The sequence below is a fragment of the Anguilla rostrata genome, chromosome 7 (assembly GCF_018555375.3).
Source record: "Anguilla rostrata isolate EN2019 chromosome 7, ASM1855537v3, whole genome shotgun sequence".
NCBI classification, from domain to species: Eukaryota; Metazoa; Chordata; class Actinopteri; order Anguilliformes; family Anguillidae; genus Anguilla; species Anguilla rostrata.
In genome coordinates this window covers 49,654,577-49,680,883 of record NC_057939.1, presented here as the reverse complement: position 1 = coordinate 49,680,883, position 26,307 = coordinate 49,654,577, and the positions used below count along the sequence as shown (strand labels likewise).

General features: G+C 41.7%; 1 long non-coding RNA gene across 1 annotated transcript in view; it reads left to right on the top strand.

Annotated features, from left to right (window-relative positions):
* The window catches only part of LOC135259937 (uncharacterized), a 92,646-nt gene that overhangs the window by 4,976 nt on the left and 61,363 nt on the right, over nt 1–26,307 (top strand). The window lies entirely within an intron of this gene.

Below are 26,307 nucleotides of genomic sequence, written 5' to 3'. Positions count from 1 at the left end.
TTATTGTCTTCGTATTTCCTCCACAATATGCACATGCCTGTGGGGCTGAATATCACATCGCATGCGGTGTATCCCATAAATGCAAGCACCGCCATAAAATAATAAGGAAATGTAATTAGAGATAAATAATGGACAATGTATTTGCCAGGGTCTGGACACGCGTGCCAGCGTAACTTAATGTACTGTGATGCTCAATAAATCACCGATGGAATTTGCATTTGAAGTGGGCGGGGTTGTGTGTGCGTGTGTGCGCTGTAACTTCACATTATGTTAGCTGTAACTAACGCAAATGTTCCTGTTTCCAGGGAGAACCCAAAATATAATCTCAAATAAATAAATAAATAAATATGTATTTTTGATGTTGTGTGCTATCCTGTTTTGAACATCTTTCAGTTGTAGGAAAAAATTCTCAAAAGTGTAATGACACACATAAGTGCCATTGGGCATCGGTCTCCCTGGCAGTCAGGTGTAATCTCTGATATTGCGCTTACACTGTTCCACCGCAATTACCACCCACAGGCCTGACGGCACACAGGGCTGCTCTGCAGCAATATCCTGTCTGCTGGAAGCCATTGTATGTTGTAAAAATACACGCGGCAGTTTGGAGCCAAGTGCGCTCTGAAGAGAATTTTTTTTCTGAGAGTTCTGAGCCTTTATGACAAACTTTATTAACGAACACAACTCAACACGGAGCAGCACACCTTTTAATGATCCCAGCTTCCATTTCTTACACAGTGCCCTGGAAATTCTCAAGTACCTTGTAACAACGCGGTATGTCTGCGGAGAGCTACTCTAGCTATAAAAAGCTTTTTTTGTTATTACTGTTTCAGGAACATAAACATTGATAAACCATAAGTTGTGCAGTTCAAATGGACAGGTTCTAAATCTTTTGTTTGTATCTCCTAATGAGACCAACTCTTGGTCTCAATTCCTGAGAATTGTCCAGTAAACCTGAACACTGATTCTTTACGTGCAGGAACCAATATGACATGGACCTTTTGATAGCCTTTACAGTGCATTCCGGATAACTAACATGTTCTTCCCGACAGGATTCATGCACTGTGCAGCTGGCATATTAACTAATAATGGTGACTGCTCCTGGCAGGTATGTCCGTTCATCAGTGGGCAGTTAACAATAAAGATGGCCGAAGAGAGGTGGGTGATACTTAGTGGTATGTGTAGGATGAAAAAAAAACATGCTCAGACAGCACAAGGAAATGACATGTGACTTTGGGACACTGTATGCGTGGGTGGACCAGGGTGGGCCACAGCTTCCTAAATAATTTCCCGGCCCACCCATATATCCTATCTGAACCGCCACATCGTACTGTTAGCGCCCATCTAGGCAGGTCTGGCCCACCTAGTTCTACACAGGCCCAGCTATATGAGCATGTCTACCTGCACTACTGCTGCGGGACCCGCCCACACGCTAGAATCGTGCCTTAAAAGAGGACGCGACCCAGCAGCCCAAAACCACAAAACTGCCATTTCTGCTCATTCGCCGTGAAGCTAAAGTAGCACGCTGTCTGCCTGGAGTCATTTCCATAATTGGGTGCAACCAGCGCCCAAATGTTTTAGTTTACCAACAGCCCATGTAATTAGTGATGAAAGAGGTGGCAACAGCCAGAATGGGAGAACTCTGAATTGGAAAAATTGACCCTTGAAGACGACACTTGGGAACTTCCTATGGCCTTTGAAAGTACTTGTTTACTTGAATTCCTGTCCAGTTTGGGGAACCACAAAACCCGAGTTAATCTGCTGGGGAGATTTCTGATTCATGAGAGCGGCTCAGGTACCAGAGGAATTTAAGATTAAAAAAAAATGATGACATGGATCTGTTTTGTCCAAGTTGGCTTGCTCAATTGGATGCCTAAATTTAGCGTTCCTCTCTGTTCTGTATTCTGTTTTTGCTCGAATCCGGAGGTGCGGGTGTCCAGGGAATGCTAAACGGGAGCTGTAAAACAGGTCAGAATTGAAGCTGTCAAAAGGAATAGCTGCTTCTGGGGGGTGCGAGGGAGGGGGGAGGGGGGAGGGCAGAGCACAGGTCCCTTGGTACATGTGAATACAGTAGAGGGGCAGTCAAAGGGGTAGGGTGCAGTTGGCTATGATGCGCATCACCTGAAATTGGGAGTGTTGGGTGAAATTAAGCAGGTGATCACTCCACTTAGAAAAGTGTTTCACCCCAAGGGCCATGCTTGTGAACACACCATCTATGACGACTATTATCATTGTTCTGTTGCAAAAAACTAGAAAGCAGTAATGAGCATTATCTTTCACCTAAATCCAGTAAAGAAAAACTGATATCGATGTTGGGCGGCACAGTGGTGCAATGGGTAGCGTGCCTTATAGCGAGAAGGTCCTGGGTTTGAATCCTGGCCCAGGGTTTTAATTCCAACCCTAACAAAGCACGCCTCATTCAACAACTAGAGATCTGTCAGAGCTGCCAATTAGTAGAGTCAGATGTGCCAAATTAGGGTTGACATGAAACCCTTCAGGATGGTAGATCTCCAGGAACAGGGTTGGCTACCACTGATACAGCCCAATCTGTTGTTTCCCTGAGGTTATATCCCAGAGCTACAACAGAACTTTTGGGGAGCACAGTTTGACTCAACAAGTGACCCTACCAGTGGAATGTTTTTCACACAAAATTGACTTAACTGAAGAAGCCAACATTTTCAGGACATTAAGAGGTTGAACACAGGGGGGGAAAAAATACAAATTTGATAGCGCCATTTATTATTCTTAAATGCAGCATTCATAATGGCTTCTGCACATCTTCTATCACAGCCCTATCTTCCCACAACAGAGCTGTTACAAGTTCCTAATGAACACTTGGGTAATAAAGAAGGAATTAATCAACACAAAGAGCAGAGAAAGAATGACTTTCCCTAAATAAATATTTAAAATGACGAGTAAATGCTAGCAGGGCTGTTAACCTTATCACAGTAGATATAAGCAACAAAAAGGACATAATTTTTGTAAAAGTTTTCATTTGAATTAATGAAGCGATTGGTTTGTTTTAGATGGGCTGTTTTTTCCCAGAGGTGCTTCAGAAATTAATCTGGCATCCAGCTGGGCTGTGAGTTTCAAAAGGAGTGACAGGCTGTCTCCTTTGCGTTGCGCTGTCGTTTCGTAAACGTCGATCATCTCGGTCGCCAACAAAGTACAAAAAAAAGAAATAATGAAACACTGCAAGACACAAAAGAATTATGACGATATGTAATAGGTGCAGCCAGTTACCTGATACTTTAACCTCAATCACACAAGATGTGCGCTGAAGAATGAAGAGATAGTTTGCAAAGCTGTTCTAAACCCGAACTCCTTCAAGTATGACATCACTAACGGCTTTTTGTGAAGGCACCGTAAGGTGCGGGTTGCTCACGGAGATAAAGGAAAAAGGCTGTTGCCGAACAGGCGAGGCGGTGAGAATAATTCTGCTTATGCGGGGACATATCCAAGTGCGATAATTCGAGGCGCACGTTTCCCCATTCACTCTGCCGATTAAAGCTCAGCGATGGGGGAAAAATGATAAAAAAGGGTTTCATCTTTTACACACCTCCCGACTTAAAGATCCCTTGAAAGCTTCCTTGAGTGATGTGCAAGTGTCTGTTTCTTTAATGGTGTGTGCCCTGGGAAGGTTTCCATGGAAACATGGCAAAGGCGCAAACACAGCTGAAGTTGCACTCTAGGGGCAAGGGTGGAATATCTGTCTGGTTGCTGCTTAGAGGAAATTGCAATGGTAGTGAAGCATGTTGGATCAGATCATACCAGAGGCACATATTGACGATCTACGACGCAGTTTATCCTTCATTTTTAACATTTCCAATCTCAAAACAAAATCGACCTTCTTATTCTAAAATAAAATGTTCATCTTATTCTGATTTGATATTTAGAATATTTTAGGCAACATAACATTCTCCCTTCAATTATGAATTTTTTTGGATGTTTGATTGTTTTAAGAGGCTGTATACCCGTATCAGATGTGAAAGGCTTGACATTGTGAAGATATAATTTAAAAAATGTTAATCTAACAAAATATGAAGTGATTTTATATACAAGCTGATGCAAGCAACCTTCTTGCCATTTATGATATGAAGTAGCCTAACTTACACAACTTTATAAGCCATTGAAACAACTTAATAGTGCTTTGAATGAGATGGAGTGTATTCATTAAGTTGAATTAATTCTGGTTATTTTTCAAATTTGTGGTTTTAATTGAATGGGGCAGTCTGCATGTACAGACAGAAGGATGGTCAGACCTCCCAATATGTTTACCAATGTCATAAAACTCTATAGCAGCCAATTCAGTAATGTCATCCTTGCGAAGAGGTTGTGCTGAAGTACTGAAATCTTTTTCTTGTTCTCGGACTAGCTGCATTAGTACAAAGATGTATTATGTATTTTTCCATTTTTTGACCATACAAGTGCTGCTCAGTCCCTGTGTGGTTTATTATATAGTTTTTTTTACTCATCTTTTTCTTAAATTACTGCAGTATTGAGTGTGTGTGTGTATACGTGTGTGTGTGTGTGTATACCATGTGTTGTGCGTGTATGTGTGTGTGTTTCTATACAGTGTGTGTGTATACGTGTGTGTATACCATGTGTTGTGGGAGTATGTGTGTGCGTGTGCGTGTCTATACAGTGGGTGTATGTGTATGTGTGTGTCTCTATACAGTGTGTGTGTGCGTATACGTGTGTGTATACCATGGGTTGTTGGTGTATGTGTATGCATGCGTGTGTCTCTATACAGTGTGTGTGTATGTGTGTGTGTGTCTCTCTGCAGTGTGTGTGTATATCATGCATTGTGGGTGTATGTGTATGCGTGTGCGTGTCTCTATACAGTGTGTGTGTGTGTGTGTGTGTTTTGCGTGTGTGTGTCTCATGTATTGTGGTGTAGTGTGGTTGTGTTTTTGTGGTGTGTGTGTGGTGTGTGTGTGTGGTGTGTGTGGTGTCTTCTATGCAGTGTGTGTGTGTGTGTGTGTGTGTGTGTGTGTGTCTCTCTGCAGTGTATATGTGTGTGTAGACTGAACACTGCACCTGTTTCTTTGTTTTCAAAAGAAGCGAGTGATTCATTTCCCGCTCTTCTGGCCTTTCAGTGGAATTGAGAACGCTGCTTTATTCTGACACGTGGGTGTTTAGGCGATTCAGCTGCCATCACTCATCTGGGTGGCTGTCCTGTCACTCGTGGCTTCAGGGTGTGAAAGTCTGAAGTTCCTTTCTGAATCGTGTTTTATTGCAGCAGAACAGAAGAACCAGAGGAAGATGGCACAATCTAAGTTTAGAGGCACGGGCAGCAGCGCTCTCTGTCAGGGGCAGCGATGGACCGTGTTTTCTTTTTTATCAAAATTAAAAAGTGGGGCCTATTATTGTCGCACGGCGTCTCATTAAAATTGTTTTTTTTCTGAGCTCAGTGTCACACGGCAACAGTGTTTGTTTGAGAAATCATAATTCTCCCTCTTACATATTTGAATTCAATTTAAATGCTATCTGCTTTTTCTCTTCCCCCCCTGACGGAATACATTACTCTGTTCCAGCTATCTTTATTAAACGATGCCCTGGCTCATTTTTATTTGGCACGTACGCTCCGAAGAGCACGGAAACGGCACGTATGAAACAAACCTCATTACCTTATTTTAGATGCTTGGCAACGGTGTACTGTGGCGCATACCAATATCTGTCTCGCGTCGTCTTCGACACTCGGTTTGAAGAGAGTAGTTTTGAGGGAGGCGATCGTTTCCAAGGATTCTTTCCTGTTCTCTTTGGACTTATGCTTTGGCCAGAAGGGTAGCCCAGCCTCGGGCTAATGACAATTGTCTCCACCTGCTGTGCGAAAAATACAAGGATGACTCGCTGCTTCTTTTTTATACTTTTGTATTTATTTATCTTTTTTTTTTCTTTTTTTTTTCCAGCCATGATGTCCTATGTCACTTTCCATTAAATCCCAGCAGCCCACAGACCGAGGCTAACACCGAGCTCTGTAGCGGATTAGATCACTAAGCTACTGTGAATATATTTCGTTCACAGTAAAAAAATAAAAATAAAAATAAAATAGTGAATAAGGCCAGAACCGTTTGGAGTAGAAAATGTCATAGTACTTTCAAATACATTGCCTTGTGGAGAAACGCCTAATGAATCGCCTATTAGAATGTCATACCTGCTTACTTCAGAATTCTCCGGAAAGTTTATTTGATACGTCTAAGCCAATTATCAAAGCCGCGGTGATAACGAACAGCTCGTTGGGCCTGAATGGAATGTCTAAATTGTGGAAAAATTCTCGGGCCCTGCGCCTTGAATAATTAACTGGGCTCTATGCAGAATCCGTACGCGTAAGAATCTCATTTTCTCCTCGCACAATGGCTGGGTCCTTGCTGTGGCTTTGAGCGGTGGGGCTCGCTGATAAGGCTGAATGCAGGAGCCATTCGTTTGGCATGCCGGTCACATTTTTCTCTGCCTACAGATAGATAGACGCAGATAAATAAGAATAATGTGCCCCCCAAAATACCGTACGTCTCAAATCAATGTGTTTCATGTGCCGGAGATACCCTTACCGTACCTGCTTGGAATGTTTCTCTCAAATGGACGTCGTTGTTTTGCACTTATACACATTCAGACTGTGTTTTCTTTGTTAACTGGTTCCAAAGTGGAATGTCTTCTTTTTATGAAGAACTTGTATCGTGATATACAGTCTATTGCACACAAACAAGTGCCAATCACATACCTTTATCAATTGTCACTTTAACAACTGCACGTCTCTCATTGAGATGAACAACCACATGAACTAAAGCTACCATATAGCAAAACGTGTTTCTTTGCCTTTGGAAATGGGAACTTCTTGGGGTTAGGTGTGAAGATTTTTGGTTAGAATTTCGAGTTAATTTCTTTTGAAGAGACATTTTTTTTCACAAATTAACAAGAATGAGTGCATAAAAAAATAAACAGAGTAATGAAGAATAAATAGGAGAAATTCTTTTATCAAAAGGTTAGCAGTGTGTGGAGGACACACAATTTCCTGCATTGTTACGGCTAATAGACTGCTGCATCTTTCATGACTGCTTGTTTTGGCGGTGGGAGACCGTAAGAATAAAGGTCTCATAAAATGAGCTTTCTTACACGGTAATTAGACATAGCTTTGAATTAACAGTAGCTAAGAGGCAGCGTGAGTGTAGGAGCGTTGCGTTCTCAAGTGGATGCCCCCTTAGAGCTATTAATTCATATTCACGGCCTTTGTTACTATGAGGCTGAAAGGGCAGTACGACGACTACGAGAGAAATGCTGAAAAATGGTATAATTGCGGTTTTGTTTCGCATGGTGATTAAATATTGCAACGGGGGTTGTGCGATGTGAGAGTAGCCTATGCTCACGCTGCGCGTCCTGGTGTATATCGAGGAATTTTTTGTCGGCAAACCTCCCACTAGTGACAGTAATAATGGTTATGCATATTTTTAAGGGCGTGCACTTTGTTTAAAATAATCTTGCTTTTATAAATAGGGGGTGAAAATATGTGGTCTGTATGCACCTTGTTTAAAAAAAAAATCCCATGAAGTAGTATCTGAAGAACCTGGTCTAGAATTAGTTGACCTCACTGAGGTAGTCTTACGGAGAAGACGTTGGTATGACTGACAGGTCTCTTGGTTCCCGGTGTTTGCAGCTACGTGGCGATCGTTCGTGAACGTGCTTCTTTTTTTTTTTTTACCGTTTCTCACGGCGATGAGAGTGACGGGATGTGCCTGCAATGACGCTCACTGTTTTTCACGGACACCGACCGGGAGGCCGGGACAACGAAGATTAACTGCTGGGTGAACCCGGAGTGGATCCCAGAGATGTCACTCTTTCTCTGGTTGCGCGTCGCGTAATATCTCCCGAGCAACAAAGAAGAAAAAAAAGAGGGAGGGAGAGAGAGAGAGAGAGAGGAATAAAAAAAAAAATGTCGTGTCTTCTCACTTTCGGCTGTTGGCGTCAGCCTGTCCAAATTGTATGGAAGCCAGTGGAGGGTGAAATTGAGTTCAGAACAGCAGTGCGCAATATAAAAAGCACGGGAAGAGCTTATGTTTTATTAATTTATTTATTTCCCATGAAAATTAAAAACAGTGTTTTTTTTTTTTTTCTTCTTCCTCCTCTATTTCTTCTTGCAATTTTTTTTCCTCCAGAGATGGGCGTATGTGTGGAATATCGATGTCATTGTCTTTGTTGTCGAGGGGAGAGGATTGAAAATGGCGGCCTCTGCCTCTCAGCGTACTGTAGGCTGGACATCTCAAGGTCCGCTGATTAAAGTGGAGATCTCTAAATAAATTACACTTCAAGGTGTTTCTCGTTCCACCTTCTCGAGGGTATGGCCGTGTGCCCCTTATTCTCTTGTCTCCAAATGGCCTCTGACTCAACCTGCAATTTGCTCAGCACGGCTATGGAAATGACTTTGTTTTCCCGGACTGGAAATGTCAGTGATTGCTTTTGGTAGTTTCAAAACTTGCTTGGAGGCAGGAACATTTAGACTAAGAAAACGAATATGTTTTTTTTTTTTTTTAAACCCTCCCACATCACTGTTGGCGAATAATGTATTCCGCACCTTAATAATTACTCTCCAGCACACTCAAGGTCTTTATCTCCACAGAATATTTTTGCCTTGCTAAATATGTAATTATGCCACTGGGTTCTTGTTCTCTGTCTGTTTGTCTTTTGTGTTGGCCTGTGTGTCCCTGCTCCTGTTTTGAGCCTTCTTCTGCTCCTTACTTGCTCCTGTCATTAGCACACACACACACACACACACACAGACACTTACATGCACCAAACACACACACACACAAACATGCCCACACACATACATGCACACACTCAAACATGCTCACACACGCACGCACCAGACACACACACACAGATTCACACACACTCATACACAAATGCACGCGCACACACACTCACACCTACATACACATGCACACACACACAGACACATACATACACACACGCACGCACACACACACACACAAAGATATGTGTATGTATATTTGTGTGTCCTCCTGCTCATTTCTCCACTTACCTTTTTGTGGAAGGAGAGTAGATCCATGTCCGTGCTCCTTGTGTGTTTGTCTGTATTTAGACTGGGGAAAAAGCAGAGAGGGTTACACTTAGAGGCAGGATCTCAGTACAGAAGGTGGCATGGCGGGCAGTTCAATCCCGACAGCATAGAGAGATTTGAGAGCTGGCCGCCCTGCACTCTGTCTGCTCACCCTTAAGTGCTGCATGCGATAGATTCAGTAATGGATTTGCAGATGTAGTTGAACGGTAATGGATTTGAACAAGGGCGTGGTTTTTATGTGCCAAAGGGATTAGAAAAGAGCCTTACCCTTACTCTGGGATAGCAAGGACCCGTTTAAAGATCAATTCCTGCAGCGAGCCAAAAAAGAAAAAAAAAAAAAAGAACAATAATACATTTACAAAAAGTTTACAGGTGCAGAGTTTACAGGTGTCATGTTGAAGGCTACTTTAATCAGAAATCGGAGTGAATGGGATGTTGGGCGTTCTCTGGAGAGGACGCACCATCACTGTCTTCAGAAAAGGGGGGGGGGGGGGCGAGGGGGGAGATGGAGGTAAATTTGCATTCAGCCCTGGTAGTTGACGTGCACGCTCTTGCAGTCAGACCTGAAAAAAAGCACGACGCTGCAGTGCAGGAACCGCGAGGAGACGACAAAAACGTGCGCTTTCTTTCTGGCACGTCGCAGTACCTTGGAGAAATTCCGGGCCATTATCTTCATTCTGAGCATCTGCACCCATTAGCTGTGGAAATACATAATTGCTGTCATCTTAATTAATGATTCATTTGCCGGCGTCTTTTTATTCTCTGAACGGCAATCTCTCTTCCTAACTGACAATGACATGTAAGCTAGCAACCAAACAGATTGTATTTTATCTTTAATAAGTCATTTGGCCCTTCCTGAGGAAAAAAATATATGTGTGATAGAGTGCCCTCAATGTTTCAATTAGTACTTTTTGTAAAGTTCACTGCATTTAAATAATATACTCTTTCATTTTCATGAAAACAAACTTGTTTTTAAAGTAGCATGGCTCTATTAATTTTACACTGTTGTGAACCTGTTCTTTCATATGAATGTGAGCTCAGTGTGAGTGCTGTAGTTCTATGGAGATGGAAAGTGGTTCTTAAATACTATTGGGAATGTATTGAAATGTACATCTTAATTAGGATATTTCTTTATTAGAAGGATTTCAGGAGCTCTAGATATGCAAAACAAAATCAGAAAACACAAAGCAGAATTTTGGAAGCTTTCAGCTTTCATGGAACTATACGTGGGACAGTGATGCAACTGTGAGTCTTGTAGCAGAGTGAAGCATTGTGGGTCCTGCAGGCAAATGTTCTTCCATTTCCTGTACAGTTCGGAGAGAGGAAATTTGAAACATTTCGAGCTATTTTGAACCAACACACTACACACACTTTGTTGTCCATTTTGCTTGAAATAGTTTGAATTGCGATGCTATTACTTTTTAACCTAGTCAGAAGTAAGAAATTTTTGAGCCACAAGAAGTCAAGGAATTCGAAAGAAATCAAAAACAGTATTTTACATAAAACTGCAAGTCTTCTATTACTTTGTGTCTTTGTCTTTGTAATGTCGTCATGGCACCATTGAACTGGCCGAGGCCCCTCTTAAAATAAACATCACGCAAACTCACAAATGAATATGCAGCTCATACGTCTGTGAAGTTTTTAGCTTAGCTAGCTTTGCCACGACCGACGCGGGAATCTCTGCATTACACAATTTAAACATTCTAACAACTGTTCTGACAAGTTTACCTCCCTGCATTATAAATGCAGAGGAATGAAAGGATCACTCAACCCATCTGTGCAGTCAGAGCCGCCTGAACATGCCTGCGCTCATGCCGCCGATCACATTTATCAAACGTTCCCTGTAATGTTGAAGCCTTGTGGGCGGGAGTTTAGTCAGTCTTTGCCAAGCCTTGAACCAACACTGGCTGCCATCATATATATATATATATATATAAATATATATAGTGCAGGCCAAAAATATTAGACCACCTGTGGTTTACAAAAAAAAAACAACTTTAGATGGAGAAGAATTCAGTTTATATATGCACATTTATTGAATAATAAACCAAAGTATAAGCATTTTTTATTTTTTATAAATGCCAACTACGTTCTGCTGGTCTAAAAGAATGCGTAAAAAGGATCGTGAAGTCTAATCATTATCATTATTTGATCGTTACTCATTCATGCATACATTTATAAATATATGTATATTTAGTCAATTGCATAAGCATAAAGGAGTCAATGAAACATGCATGAAATGTACTGACAGTGCAACTACACCTGTATGTAATTTTACAGTATCCATTAAAATATATTGCGCAAGACATACATGCATGTACACACATGAAAATTGCTACGTTTCTTGGTTTAGTTTAAAACCACCCGCTATTTTCCTTTCTAAATATAAATAATTCATGGACAAGTTTGACGCGCGGAGTTCGCACTTACAGCCTGGTATTGACAATGTGGCAATTAAGGTTTAAAATAATACAGAATTATAATGATGGATCGCGGAGGACGTGCTTACATTGCAGTGGTGGTTTCTTGTCCAGATAATGGATGTTTCATCAACACCATATCACAAATGCCATATGCACATGTATTAGGGGTGCCCTCATCTAAATGTGTTGTGATGTGAAATTCTATATCTGAGAAATTACCATAGAGCTACAGCTGAAGGCACAGGCGTGAGCAACAGAAGGATCATTCTGCCATTTTCTGACCTTTATGAAGGATCAGTCATCATTTATGGAATGCATTGATGTCTACAAAATTAATAATATGAATGCTCAAACCATTATTTAGACCGTGTATGTAGATGAAGTTATTTATCTTGATTCTACACAACACAGCAGCATTTTTTATGCCTTTTAACCTCGGCTAACCGATATAACAGCCATTGAGAGACTCGCAGTAAAATAAGGACTTTCCAGCTTCAACATTTCATGCTTGTCTTTCAAAGAAGACTGGTGTCACAGCTTGAACAAGATAGGCATGTTCCCGTTGTGTCCGGATTTAGAGTCCATGGTCATCAGTAAAAGAAAACCGAATCAATAGATCTCGGAATAGCTGTTCCCATATGCAGTGCTACCGCTTTGTGAACACAGGCTGGATCTGAGAAGAAACTCGAACTAGAAGGGACTAGAAGGTCAGGGACGATGCTCACCTCTCAGATATTGCGGAGTGGTCCACTCTGAAACCAATACCGGCAGTTATACCATCCTGCGCAAGCACCTCTTTTGCCAAACTTGCCGAGTTAAGCAGGCGTGAGCTTGTATCGTATTTGGATGGGTGACATTCTGCCATAACTGAATTGGGGTTGGAGAGGCACTAGGGGGGCACTCTTCTGTCTGGACCAAATCCAAATTCAGTGCCCTCGTACGGTGTTGGGGATGCAGTGCGACAGGAGGTGCTGCTCTTTGGACGAGTGGTTTAATCTATAGGCTGATCCAGCTACACGGTCTATTGCATACTCTACCAACTTGGATCTTTTTTTGCCCGTCTGTAAATTTGAGCTCAGTTTCTGTTCCTGTGAAATCCTTAGCTTGATTAACTAGCATTAACACATTCTACTCATTCACATCAGGGCATTTAAGTCACTCATCGATACTGTGAAATTTTTCAGGATAATTAAGCCTATTGTAGCAATGTTGTTTAGCATGTACCCAGAATATATTTTGAGAAACATTTGAAGGATGATCTCCGTGATTTCCGTAAAAAAAGTTGTGTCGTGTCTGAAATTGAACGATGACAATGTAAGATCGTCACATTGCCCAATGCCTGCTACCTGGTTAAGGCATCAGTACACATTAGCTTTCTTCTATATTTAAGCAATATGTCTATTCTAAGGGAACATTTAATAGTCTTATTTTAAAGCATTGGGAAACGTGCATAGCAGGAGTTAACGCATGTACCCGTCGCGTCACTCTGAAAGCCCCTGTCGATAGCGTCGGCCTCCCCGAAGAGTCGACGCTTGATTAAAACTCGGCTTGTTTGAGGTTTTTTTTTTTTTTTTGGTCACGCATTAATCGTCACAACGAGCGGCAAGACCGCAAACTCTTCCCAACGGACGCCTTTCTATTCTCTTTATTACGTTTAATATTTAACAAAAATATTTGTGTAAAATGCGTGACTATGGTACCACAGTGCGGTTAATTGTAAAGCTGCTTGTTTCGACCTTAATAGCGTGGTGCGTCTTTCACACCGTCGTTCGGCGCCCGACGAGTCCCTTCCCTCCAGGTGTTACGGCGAAGAAATTTACGGCGAATCCCACGGAGGGTCAGCTCGCCGCACGCGGGCAGATGGCATAAGCTAAATCGCTGTCAGCATAAAACACATTTTTAATGACTCCGGAACCCCTGGGACACATAGCATTGGGGTTTAGTGTGGGTGGGGCGGGGGGGGGGGGTTACGGGGGGGGGCGGGAGGTGCAGGAAGAAAAACAGGTTTCGCTTCATTTGTCTGTACCTAGTAAGCATAGCCACCAAGTTAATCAAAGTCTGCAGCGCTGACATTCGAGTTAATAATTCAGCTGTAGCTGTTATGAAATTTTTATGGTATTACCGGTGGTGGACCGGTCGAACGCTTACTTGGGGGGGTAGGCGCTCCAGAACTTATGTTTCTGAAACCATGACCGGCAGTGACCAGTGGGAGACCATTTTGAGCCTTCTCCCGGGAAGGCTCAAAACTACAGCTCTGGTTGTGTGCGAATAACAGATCTTCACAAGGGCATTTTACTTCTGTCCCCAATTTCTTACAATAAACTGCACGTCCCGAAGACTGTTATAATTTTGTCTGTCAAACCCTGCTGTCTCCTCTGTACGATGACTTCCCATGTTGTGAAAGTGAGGATTTGTTTTGGACGTGTTGCCTTAATTTAAACCAAACGAGCTGCAGTCTTATTGTTTTGTTGTTGTCTGAAAGGTGACAGCCCTCCACTGCAGCACTGTTCTAGTATGGATAGTTTCTGTCTGCTGAATAAATACACACACACACACACATGCATATATATGTGCTCACAACACATGATTTGTGTGCTTGGTGGTCACTTGTCCTACATTATGCATAAACTGGGCAATAGGAAGCATATTGCTGAAGGCGGAGAGCCCTGGGTTGATGGTAAAGAAAAACAAAACAGTACTAGGCACAATATGAGTGTACAAGATGCATACCAAGCTGGCTGGTGCAAAGTTGGTATTTTCGCTTGGCCTTGACCTGAAGAATTTTTATTGGTGTTTTCAACCTGATTTATTTAGCGCAGATGTGGAATGAGGGTAAAAGAGCCTGATCAGCCATCAAAATAATGGAGATTCCCAAATTCAGTGTTTCTTTTTTGTTGTAAATATAAGCTGTCAATCACAGGAGAGCATTGCTTGGAAACAGGAGTTCTCAACTAAGTTAGGAATGAATGGGTTATAACAACCTCAAAAGGAAGTATTAGATTTAGGTCAGTTATGATGAGGGTATTGTCTGCAGCTAGCTTAACTTTTCAGTAATGAATGTGTGTTTATTTTCATGCATATTTAAACCCTTATTAATGTGTCTTGGGCACTCACATGTCATTAATTTCCAAACTATCTTGCTTCAGATAGCATACTGTCATTTCCACCTTGAGCAGTTAATTGTCTTTGCGGCATGATTGATTGTTAGGTGAAACAGATCGGTGCTGCCTTGTGTTCCAGCTTTGGCTGGTTTTAATTTGTGTGTTTGTGTGTGTGTGTGTGCGTGCGCACACACACGTGTGTGCATGCATGTGAGTTTTGTTTATTTGTTTGTTTCAAAATACCTTTTAAACAATAAAAAAAAAAGTGTAAGATTACGGTATTTATTTATGGTGTGCAAACCAACAGCCAGCTTTGCCACAAGGCCTGTATTTATTTTTTCATATTTAGAAAGGCATTTGGATTAATAACTCAAAATGTCTGCTGGGGAAGGTCTATTTGATTCCCTGATATGTCTGGACTGAAGCTCTGAACCTGAACAGTAAATATTTCCTTATATATAGTAGAATAGTGAGACAGTATGGCTGTATGACGCATTGTACCCTGGCTTCATTGGCAAATGGAGTTCAATTATGTAAACTGCTCAGGGCTGGTAAGACACATGCCTGATTTTAAACATTTAACAGCAATCAAAGGAATTGCAATATTGGATCTCCCAATGTCTCCCCTCAGTGTGTGATCACAAAAAAAAGTAATTACCTGTGATGCCTTGCGCATCAACCATGTTTATGCGCATAATTGTGAGCAAGCCGCGCGTACGCTTAATTTTACGCCAAATTTGTGATTAATCGAAGTCGAGCTTGCGTTTCATTTTGACGCGAACGTAAAGTGCGTGCTGTTCGGCAGGCAAGGTGCTGGCTCCAGCACTCTTAGAGGATGCCAGCAAACCCGAGTGGTTCTGTCACAGAAGCAATGAGAAATTCAGATCGCTCAGCTTAATGCATACCTGCATGCTCTCAGAAGTGCATGAAGGCAGTTAAGAGACAATCTAGCACTGCATGTTACATTAGATCCCTCTGAGGCCCAGATTCATGTATGCCCCTTGCGATCAGTGCGTGCATCCTCAGGAACACGACTGTGGAGCATCCGTTAAGTGCTCACACCGTATGTTACATATCGAGGAAAAAGGTACTGACATTAGTTGGGTTGAGCAGTAATCTGATGCATCAAACAAGCGCCTCTGCCATATGAATTTGGATGTGGTTGCCAGGTGTTGAGCCATCTTGCGGAAGAGGGGCCAGCGGTACTAATGAATGTTTTTAGGATAATTTTTTTGTTCCCCCCTTTCGATAAAACGATCTTCCCTTACAGACGCGGAGGGCTACCGTGGAGCGGGATCCTCCTCGGTTGCCGTTAGAAGGGTTTTAATGAGCCGAGGCAGCGCGAGAGGGGGAAGCCCTGCCGTGCGCCCGTATAACGCGCCTTCTCTTCATTAATTGTTGATGAGCTGGAGCTCCGGGGAGATTGGGGGGGGGGGGGGGGGAACTGCCGTACCAGGGAAGTTCATTCACCAAAGCTCTCCGCCGGGGAGAGAGAGAGAGCCGGCCGCGAGCCGTCCGCTGCCGCTGGCGCCTGAGCGCTACTCCCGGTTTTTAAGCGGGAAAACCGGTTAAATACCAGATATCACCGCAAAATCACTGCCTGGCTCAGTCATTACCCTGGCAATTTTGTGGTAGTGGTACTAACAACAACAGCAAGAACAACAACTACTACTACTAATTTTACTACTACTACTGCTGTTACTGCTACTACTGTTGCTGCTACTACTGTTACTGTTACTACTGCTACTGCTACTACTACTACTATTTCCGCTGCTACAATTACTGCTACTACTACTACTACTTCTGGTACTGCTACCACTGTTACTGCTACTAATACTACATGTACTACTACTACTACTACTGCTACTTTATACTTAATATTCTGTGTTTATAGGAATGCATAATATTCAGCTGTCATCTTAGCTCTTCAGAGATTTTAGATCTATGCTGCAGAATTCAGGAAATATTTGTAGTTTTATGCAAACTATTATGTTACTGGCTTGTGAGGCCTTCCCAAATCTAAATGGAGCAAATCAAAAAAAGATAAAACAAACATGTAATTTTTTCATGTGAAACCATTATGGAGAGATAAATATATGTGGCTGTTACCTTGTGCTTTGTACTTTTAAAGAATGTTCTGTCTCACAGTAATTAGGTTCATTATCAGATGAGTTCTGAATGTGTTGGCGCAGCGGTTTGATATTTTGAAGGCTTTTTGCTCAAAGAGGTAGCATACTTTTCAAAGCAAGATGACAGCAAAAGAAATAGTTTAACACAAATGACAAGATGAACAGATTGTGCTGCTTTGTTTCTCCGACACACTGCTTAAATGTTTAAGCATCAGATTTCCAAATTATGTGATTAAAAATCTGTCATATTAAGTATTGCATGGGTTTGATCATACATTGTTTGTTTTGAATTGTCCACTGTCCACCAGTGTCCACTTTCTGAGGACAAACATGGGCTTGAGCTCTTTCTGTGGATACCTTGTATGCTAAAGCCTCAGCTTGTATTTTCTCCTGAAAGGAAGGCTTAAATACACATCTCTCCCTGATTCTGTCCTGTCTCGCATTCTTTCTGGCTTTTGAAATGAAAATAATGACAGCATCCATAACAGAAACACAAAGGCATACTTTCTTCATGAAAAGTGCGCATGTGGAAGGTCTGGCCAAATGGATGTTTTCCTTTTAGAAGCAGGAGAACCCATTAAACGATGCCAATTGATCTTTCAATGATGCTGATTGGGGGGAAAAATTTCTCACACTGCAAGTTTTTCCTATTGCAGCTGAGGCATTTAGCAGAGGCTTTAAGAACTATGCAACTTCCTGGAAGTGCATTTGGGATGGACAGAGAACCACTGCCACAGCTGGGGTCCAATAAAGTATCGTTCAAATCTGTTCCGTCGTGGAAGTGCACACACCCCAAAACCTGAAACCGTGGGCGGCAGTGTAGTATAACGGGCTGGGCTTGTAACCTGAAGGTCATAGGTTCAATTCCCGGGTTCGACATTGTAAACTTGAGCAAGGTACTTAATCTGAATTGCTTCAGTATACTGTATACCCAGCTGTGTAAATGGATGGAATGTAAATGCTATGTAAAAAGTTGAGTAAGTCACTCTGGATAAGTGCGTCTGCTAAATGCCTGCAATGTAGTATAATGTTAAAAAACAGAGGGAGGTCAGATTTGTACTACTGAATGCAGACAGCTGTATTTCCTCATATCATATGAGCATTTTTAGGCCTCCCTGAGTAAGCTGGATGCCGGAGAAACAGCCATTCAATCTTGCGATGGCAGAATTTCAGTCATTTCCTTTGGGAAATCTTCGCAGGTTAGCGGATGCGCAAATGAATGGCCACTGATGGAAAGGCTTACTACTGTAGTATTAGAGCTTTTTTTTTTGATCCAACAGATGCATTTTCAAATAAAAGTGTCGCTCATGAAATGACAACTCTGCTGACACTCCAAAATTCAAAACTGTATTTATTACTGTGGGGGCAAAACTTAGTTTTACAAGATGAAAGCAGCATTCTGAGTGTTATTTGTTGTTTTGCCTGTGCTAATGTAGCAATATGAAAGTGTGAAAGTTTATTTATGCACCAGTAGGCAGGTGTATTGTTCATCTACTAAAGTTGTTCTTGATAACTTATAAATAAAATGAACATTGAACAACAGTAATTTTGAACAGATTGAGAATGAACATTGAATCCCAGGTGTGTACTGTATGTTCACATTAGTCGCATTACCTTCCTTCAAAATTGATTTTCCCTGTATGGGTTTTACCCACGTCTGCCTCTTAAATAAGCAGCTGTTTAAAAAGAAGAAAGAAAAAGAAATAAAAAAGCATTTTCTGTCGGTACTGTGAGCCACAGATGTCAGTTCATTTTGCCATGTGCATTTTGTATTTGGGTTAATGAAGAGGAGAGATGTTTTGTACAGTCTTTGAATGGTTCCAGATCCACATATTAAGCAGCTTTAAGCATTGAGGGACCATGGGCCATACAGAAGCATAAGGAAATTCATTTTTATTGCAACGAGGCTATATTGTCTTGCCATTTGAATTTTTGCCTAAATGAAGCATTAGAACACACATTATAAAGCATTTGCTTCGTTCTCAAGGCTAATTCTTGGACTTATTTTAATCACATTAAACCATGAGGGAGCAGTATTATAAAACAAGCAAATGAAGCAAGAATAGATGGTTTCTTTACATATTTGAGTTGCATTTTGATTCAATTTTATAGTACAAAGTGCTGGTTTTTGGCCATTTGTGTACACATAATTTGTTTTGCTCTTTGGAATCAGTTTAAATTATTTATTCTTTTTTTCAAAATGCTTCAAATGTGAAATATTCAAACCTTCAAAACAGCCACAAACAGCCCTTTTCAAATGAACACACAAAAGCAAGCCAACAAAGTGCATGGTTTAGGTGTTGCGTAATTAAATTCACTGAATCCTTTTTAAAAATTTAATTTTGCTAACACATATTCAAAAATGTATAAAAATGAATTTGCGTATAATAAGGATAATGGCAGTTGTTAATAGTAACAGATTGTTTTAGCAGATTATTCAGGGACAGCTGTCTTGACAGAGTTTGTAACACTGAGATGTAATTGCTCCATTCACCTTGATATACAACATTTTTTTTGATTGATCCAACAATCAGTGCTCAACTTGTTATTAATTAAATTAAATAATAAAGTTTATATTTTTCATATTGAACTGTTTTGGCCCTGCTAGGGGTCTACTGAAGTATTACTTCATGTAATTTACCCATTTCTCTCAAGCTTTTTCACTTACTATGAAGAATGCCATCTTTATTCATGGAGCCATTTTAAATATCAGTTTAAATTAAATGGTATGTTAACATATTCCGTTCGGATAATAGGGACACTTTAAGCAAACGACATAGCTGTGGGGGCGATGTGTTGCACAGTATAGTATTGATAAAGCTGGGTTCATTATAACCAATGTTATTACACATCACCAACACTACTCTATGCTCCGATACATTTCCCACAGCCAAAAAAGCACAAAAAAACTTTAGATGTCAGTGATGGGTGGCTGTGTCTGGAATCTACATAATGCCATGTGTTATAACCTATTATGTGTCATGAACACAGCTTCATAGATAGATTCAGCAGTTATGTCATGCCTGCTTTCCATAAACATTGTGCTTGTTTGAAACCAGGCCATAGTGTACTTTGTGTGGAAGTCACAGTCTGTGATTGGCTGTAATCTCTCAACAAATTAAGAGGCTGACAGCACTTCAGTGGCCCCTCCCGTCCTGGGGTTTATGAAGCTTTGCTCTTTAACGACACCTTGTATTCTCGGCCTGGCGCAGAACAAAGGCAGAGTCCATTAGAAATTCCGTTTGTCTTCCTCTTTTATTGAATGCATTGATGCACCTGTGCTTCGTTCCCATGGGCCACGCCATGTGTTGCAGAAGATGCTGAAGGTCCTCTCCGGGGGAATTGGATTTAGTTCATAAATGCTTAACAAAGGGTCATTGACCCCCCCCCACGCTTGGCTTGCTGCGTCTGGGGAGTACCGAAGGCAATTCAAACAAGCCGCGATTTCTCAAAGTGTAAGTACAGAATTTTACCTCATTACGGAGTCAAGAAGACCATTAGTCTTCGAAACGTCCGACGTGATTAGCTACCTGACACAATGTCAAAGGCAACCCCCCCTCCCCCCTTTCTACACGCACAGAATCACACAAACACTCTATGGCAACCACGAAAAATGTGTCTCATGCTTTATTTAGTATTATCTCATACATTAAAACAATATATGAGATCATACGAGCCTATGAAGAAAAAGGTGTGACAAGTCTACATAGTAAAAAGATTTCTCTGGTTATTTTTGTGACCATTAAAATGTGGGGTTGTTTTGCCAACCAGGTGCTTCAGTTCTCCTAATGACAGCAGCTAAAACTTCAGTCTCGGCATCACATGACAGGAAGTATTGTTTCAATAAAACTGATCAATCCTATGCGCGGGGAACATGGCCAAACGTGCAATATTATGAACCGGCACTCACGCCTCAATGGCAGCACCAAAAAAAAAAAAAATAATAATGATGATGGTGATAATAATAATTATTATTATTCATTTCACGATTATGATCCAGCAAATTAAAAAATTAGAGATACATGCCAACACTCATTAAGATGCAAAAAATTTGCTATTTATCACCCGGAGGGGTGAAAAACAGGCACTAGGAGACAGAATGACATGAAAGCAGTGCTGAAGAATGGCTTTTTTTTAGAGGATGTGGAATAAACAAACTGAAAAGATAGCATCGGTGCTAGAGAAGATAAGCTGTAATGGGCTAATTAAAGTCTAATTATCTGTTGTTCGTTTTCATTTCGAGGGGACAATGGGTCAGACGTCTCTGACAACAGAAAAATGTTGCTGGCATACATTTTGTAGAAAGGATTATTGCCCGAATAGTTCTCATATATATTCACAGTGATGGCCAAATTAAAAATCTGTCCGTTGAATTGTGCCTGAAATTGCGTGTAACAGAAAGTGAAAACTGAACATGATTAAATAAAATGGCATGAATTAAGATTTTCTGGATTACTGATTCAGAAACTCCGGTTATGTGGTTTCTGTTATGAACAGATCTTAAAATGTCTTGTATGGGAACAGGCAAATATTTAAGTGATTAAAGTTACAAAGAATATTTAGCATTTTATCGTATTTGTTTCTTGTACTATGATGGTCCTGTTTTTCCCATGGCGGCCAGGAACTGGCGCCGTGGGCTATGCATGGCAAATTGTGGTCACTCACTCACTCACTCACTCACGGACGACCTTTGAGGGACGTTTTGTGGGACGCATGCGCAGGTGGTGCTTCATTTAGTAGGACGCATGCGCAGGTGGTGCTTCGTTTAGTAGGACGCATGCGCAGGTGGTGCCAGCTACAATGTGTCTGCGGAAGTGAGCTGCGACGTGGGTCTGGGCGGTTCCGTGCTTGTTTTTTTTTTTTTAACTGTAGCCACCCATTGCTCTTAACGACCGTTAATAATCACAGTGAATCAGGATCTTGATTTAACATATCATCCAATAGATTGCCTCCTCTGGTAGAGTGTACCCCATCTCTGCACTGCCCCCTACTGGCCTATCAATACCAGGACGTCTAACCAGGAAGTCTCCCAATCGAGTATTAAAGGCATACTATGCAGGAAATATAATCAAATAACCATACTCAGTCATATCTATGATAAGCTGGCAATCTTTGTCTTTGCCCACATGTGTCAAATCTGTGCTCCTCTGTCTGTATTCCTGTTTCTAATGTGTTTGGCAGGTTTCTGGGTGTGGCGCTGTTCTCTGTGTGGGGAGGGGTGGGTGTAGCTACAGAGCCTGTGGGGTAGGATCATTTTTCGGAAGAGTGTTTGATGCTAGCTTCCTACTGCAGTGGCGGAGGTGAAGAAGCACAAGTTCAGTGAAGCAAAACGACAAGTTGACAGGGCTTGTTCAAAAACCAGAGTCAACTTTGGAATTGCTATCGAAAAATGGAGATATAAAAATAAAAAAAATATGAAGGTGAGGTGAGTGGGCAGGGCTGAGGACGGAGGAGGAAACTTCTTTGGTTGTAAACACAGTACCACAGCCAGGCTAAGAATCCTGCGTTGTATGCCTTTAAACAGGCCTGCAGCTGCTTAGCTTCAGTTATTTAGCAGGAGTGTGCTACATGCTAGTATGATTGCTCTTTTCTCTGAAAATAGTAATCGCAAAGAATTAGTGTCATGATTTACCTTTAAACAATTAAAACCCCCAGGAGAGGTGGAGCATGGACTAAATGTAATTTGCAATAGTACTATTATTTTTGGTGGTAACTGCTATGTCCAATAAACAATGCTGAAAAAAAGCCATGGCAGACTTAAATATGCTGAAACACAAATAGGAGAAGTGCAGGAACAGAACTAATTGTGTTGTTGCCGAGATACACCATGCCACTTTGAAGCAGTTAATTAAGCTGTAAACTGAACAGCGCACATTTCAGTCATGGCAGGAAGAACATTTGCAAAAAATGTAATTTGAATTTTGCTAACTGCAAATGTAAGCTCCAAATGACGCGCATAATTGCGTTCTTTTGAAAAAAGAAACAAAAAAGGAAACAACAGAGGCTATTTATCTGAAAGCAATGTAGCTCGAAGTCATGTGACCATGTTTATGTTTTATATGTCCTCCAAAGGCCAGGCAGTTCATTTATGTCTCCTATAGGGGACATGAGCCTCTGGTCTTAAGCTCTGCCTGAGCCACAAGGGAAATTCAATAAAAAGAAATAATTTAAAATAAATATTTTCGCTGCAGCATGTTTTTGTCATTCAAGGCACTTGTATTGCAATAAAAAAAAATGCAGTAGGCCTACTCAAACTTTTTGTGCCCTTGGATATCTATTAAATTGATGTGGTTCAAATATCTGTAAAAACATTACATTAATGCATTACATTAAATGGTATATTTAGTTCAGGCTTCTCTTCTTCCAGTTGTGTACAACTTATGCAAACACAGACCTGGAAAGTGACTAACACTTATTCACAGATTCCATATTCAGGCACTTTGGGTCAGGGTCTAGCTGCGGAGTCAAGGTAAAGCAGCGTTGTTCACATGCGCTATTTTAGTCAGGATGACGGATGCAGTAATTGTCCTTTTGCTGGATCCCGTAACGCTGGCATTTCAGTCATTCTTTACTGAGTCATTTCATTTTACGCGAACCCCTTTCCGAAAAATATATCCATCATTTCTATTTCTCTTTTTTTCCCTCCCAGGCAAGCAAAGTAGTCAAACCTTCGCTTAAATTGTTGCCATATTCCAGTAAACGGAGATTTGGGGGCCAGCGTAGCGACCTGCCCGCATCCAGGACCCATTACGACAGAAGCCCCTTGTCGCGTTCGGGGCGAACATGTCTCTAATTACCACGTGAGAGGCAAATTACACAAGGGATCTACACTAATGAGGATGAGGAGAGGTGACTGCCCGAGGCGCAGAGCGGAAACCTCTGACATTTTCGTTTTACGCAAGCGCAGCTGACGCTTGCTCGTGCGTACGGCTGTCTGTGCCAGCGTGTTATCCTTTGAACACTTGTTCACGGTCTCCCTGAGAATTTCTTTTCAACGGTGGGTGTGCCCCGCTCTCGGCATGGCTGGTCTGCAGGGCGTGGAAGGAGAAGAGCTGCTCACTCCCTGAAATATTAGGGTTGATTTCTCCCATCAGAGGGCACTGTTAGTCTAGGAATAGTGGACCCTCCTGACTTAGCAGTCACCTGCTGTCGGGCGCGCTATCGCAGTGATCCAGGCAATGCAGTGCGCGAGAAGAAAGCACAATGATAAAAAAAGTTTATAAATTCGCTATCGACTCTTAAAAATGCCTGGACGTGAACTGTCCGTGTACAGCGCCTTGGAGCGCTCGCGTCCCTGGCGTGTGCGTCTGTGCTCTGCGCAGCAGAAGGAACTGTTCAATCAGTGACGAAGTCGACGCCCGCTCACGCTGACCACAAACTCAGGTGCTTATTTTCGCATTCCAGTTGCGCATTGCTTCAGAAAATAACAGGCTACAACCCGTGTAAATCAACCTGCTACACCTTCTACATTTGCATTTTGAAGAATAGTAAGAACTATCTTGACTGTTATACTGTACCTGTGTATTATATTATGTAATTTGAATAACACTTAGGCCTGTATTATTTCTATTGGTTTGCGCCATAAAAATAGCTATTTTAATAATATTGCCAGCAGTCATGTCACCATGTACCCTGTCCTAGCTGCACTGTTGAGTATGTGTTTGTTTGGCTGGGTCGTGGGTGGGAGGTTCCCGGGGAAAGGATGGTTTTGGCCAAAAGGGGGCAGTCTTCCCTCTAAACCAAATCAAACCCCGAACTCCAGCGCAGTGAGTAAGGGACTCTGTGTTGGTCGCGTTGGATGTTAAACTGAGTCACCACTGAGTCAGTCCTGAGTCAGTGGTGGCCATTAGAGATCCCATTCCACTTATAGCAAAGGGTCGGGCGTTCCTGGTAAACTCTCTGAATCTGACCCCCAGTCATCCCCCCAGGTAAGCTGACTCAATTAGTCTGCCCACCACAGCTAGTCTGCTGAGAGTTACGGTGAAGAATGGCTACCATGTATCTCCCAGGCAGGCACGAGTATGTAACTAGTAAAATCTATAGTGATCCTTTAAAAAAATGGTTTATATTTTTTGTCTGTCAGTGAAATTAAGCTATTGACTGATGGGGTGAGAAAAAAAATACATCAGAGGACTGGAATTGACTAAAAGAAAAAGTTGGTTGTTTAAGATTAAAGAATATAAGAAAAGCAATGGTGTTAGGTTTAATATTATTTCACACTAATGCATTCAAATTAGCAGAAGGAGTTATGCAAGAAAAAAAAAAGAAGGGTAAGCAGAGACTTAATATGGACATCCAGCAATGCTGCCCTAAAGGGAGAATCTGCCTGTGTCTGAGGAAATGTCAACTTGCAAGCGATGAATTCAGAGAACCAAAGCATCTTGGCTTCATTACAGCGAGCAAAAGAACGCACACTCACAGGCACACACACACACACGCGCGCGCGCAAAGCCACGCACACACATACGCCCTCACATGTGCGCACACACACTCAGTTTCTGTGTGCACAGGGAAACTGGCATCTAATTTCATCTGAGGGAAAAGCGTTTATCTTGTTTTCACTGTTTTCCTGTGGCGTTTTCAGTCAGTGTAACCAAAGCTCTTCAGAAATGGGGGAGGGGCTTCATGAGGCAGACAGCAGATAGCTCTGCCCCCTCCCTTGCAGTATTGGTCCTCACTGGGTTGCCCGTGGGCAGCTGTACAGACCGACCAAAACATCTTCAGTACCCATCAGAAAATATCCTATTGCCAAAGGGAGGCCTGATAAAAAAAGTTTGGGGACCTCTGTGGTTGAGAAAAAATAGAAGTAACCAGTTGGCTAGCTAGCTTTGCTAATTAAGACATAATTTGAGGACTTTGCTTATTTAAACAGGTGATAAATAGTTTGCTAACCAGCTGATATGATGGCTGTCGCTGTAACCCATGCTTGCTGTAATCGTTAGCTACCATTGTGAAAGTAATAATTAGAATACTTTTAAATAAATAATGTTAGTTGAACTCTAACAAGGCTTATTTCCGTCCACACTGGTTAGAACTGTAGAATGTAGAATGTCAGTGTAGAATGTACTCTGTCATAGTTGATTTTACTGTGTTGCATGCTGCTGTGACAGAAAAGTTAACTTGTTTGTAGAACTGACAGTGCCCAAAGTGCTGTGGATGTCTGGTGTACTGGTACTTTGAACAATGAAAGGTGGTCTTTTCAAGCTTTCATAATGACATGGCTTTGAAAAAAAAAAAACGTGTTTCTGCATTTTTCTCCTTCGGCATTTGTGCTGGTGCCTTTGAGCGTGTTTTTCTGTGTGATTGGAAAACGTGTAAAAACGTGGCAAAGAACAGTGACCTCCAATTCCTTTGAAACATTCCTTTTTTGTGTCCAAAAAAATGAATTTGTGTGTTACGCAAGGTTTCTGTGTCGAAGATGCACAAATCAATCTCCGCTGCATCTAATATCCAGTAAGAATTGACTGGTGCTCTGGCCTTGGAGTTGCCTTTCCCTTTTTTCCCTCTTGCTAAAATCCCATAATGCATAGCGTGCCCCAGGAAAGAACTGCGATACACTGCCTCTGGACCGGGTCAGACGA